Source organism: Rhinopithecus bieti, unplaced genomic scaffold, assembly GCF_001698545.2.
Source record: "Rhinopithecus bieti isolate Rb0 unplaced genomic scaffold, ASM169854v2 scaffold_21542, whole genome shotgun sequence".
NCBI lineage: Eukaryota > Metazoa > Chordata > Mammalia > Primates > Cercopithecidae > Rhinopithecus > Rhinopithecus bieti.
Genome location: NW_016810483.1, coordinates 1,799,309 through 1,800,833, shown reverse-complemented (window position 1 = coordinate 1,800,833; position 1,525 = coordinate 1,799,309). Strand labels below are relative to the sequence as shown.

The following is a 1,525-nucleotide window of genomic DNA, read 5'->3' as shown; positions in this document are numbered from 1 at the left end:
CTGTATAATCTAGCCATGCTCTGGAAACCCTTTCTCGGTCGTGGAGAAACAGCTCATGCTGAATGCCTTGAAGTTGCAATTAAATTGTAGTAATTTAAGATTATCGGGAGAGCAAAGGGCAGTGGGAGCTCTTTGGAGGGTTCCCCTCCCCACTTAATGCTCTTCAGTCAGGGGTTAAATGAGTTTCTTTAATGTAAGTACCTTAAAGTAACAGAATCATAAACAAAATTTATACTATTTTCTGACAGCCTGCAATCTACTTAAGTTTTATTAATGTATACCTAAAATTATTTTTAAAGGACAAAATCCTTGCTATACCCTGTAAATATTCTTGGCATTCCCACTGAAATGTGATAGGTACTATAACACCTAACCTTGTCTAAACATACATACTTTTTGAGATGTGGAATCTTACAAGATAGCGTTTCAAAATTCAGTTTGAGTCATAAGTAAAACATGAAAACCAAATAAATATGCACAATAAGATTGGCTGCAAAGAGGAAGCTGGGTTCAAAAGAAGTTGTCACATCTGCTATATTCCTTCTCTTTCTTAATTTTGGCATTGGACTCGCTGCAATATAAATATATTTGAAAAATATCACAATTCTTCTGTTAATTTAAACAACTGCTGAAAACAGACATACCCTTCAGCAGAGCCTAAGATGCAAATTTACAAGGCCAGGGGTATAGTCTTAAAAAAGGCAAAGGAAAACTCAGTAACAGAAAACCATGCCTAGGCTCAATATTAACTCAGTTAACTTTTGCTATTGTAAGTATAAGTGATTTAACTAGAAAATATTTATAGCTTTTTCAAAACATTACATATTGCAGAAAATTGCCTAATAGCATCCATGTGTATGTTTAACTCACATTGCTTAATTATACAATAAAGGTATATCTAGTAAAAACTACAGACTTTGAAACATGTTGTGCACCATGGTTATGAAACTCTGGCTTATAAAAAATATATAAACTGCTTACTATGTGACCGACACTTGTTCATTAAAAATATAATCCTTAAATGACAATTATTTTTATTCTTCTGCATGTGTTTACTTATCCTACTTCCTACTTTGTTCTACTTAATTTAAAATGACATTTAATTTGGGGATAGTTTATCCCAGAAAAAAAAGAAGTGTTACACAGTTTATACTCCAGGATTTAAATATAAACACAAAGTCTTAGAGACATCTCCAGCAATATAAACCCCTTATGAGACAGTTAATTTGAATAGCTGATGTTTCTCTCATTATACTTTGATAAACCTGTGAAAACAAAATGCTACAGTAATTACTGTTACTACTTCCTTTAAAAATGTAAAGCAGTTAAATTTTCCTAGACAACAAGCAAGGACAAGTTACAGAGAACTTGAATAAAAGTAGCAACGTGGTCATGTTGAATGTCAATCTAAAAAAAGAGGTTATGTCTAATCTGGAGACTGCTCTCTCTCGCCTTTTTAAATTCCAAGAGTGGGCTGACACAAAACTTCATCACCAGAGATTTTTTTTCTTTTTTTTTTCTTTTT

General features: G+C 32.6%; 1 protein-coding gene across 6 annotated transcripts in view; it reads right to left on the bottom strand.

Annotated features, from left to right (window-relative positions):
* FOXP1 (forkhead box P1) overlaps window positions 1-1,525 on the bottom strand; it is a 639,921-nt gene that overhangs the window by 635,503 nt on the left and 2,893 nt on the right. The gene's annotated exons all lie outside the window — the stretch shown is intronic.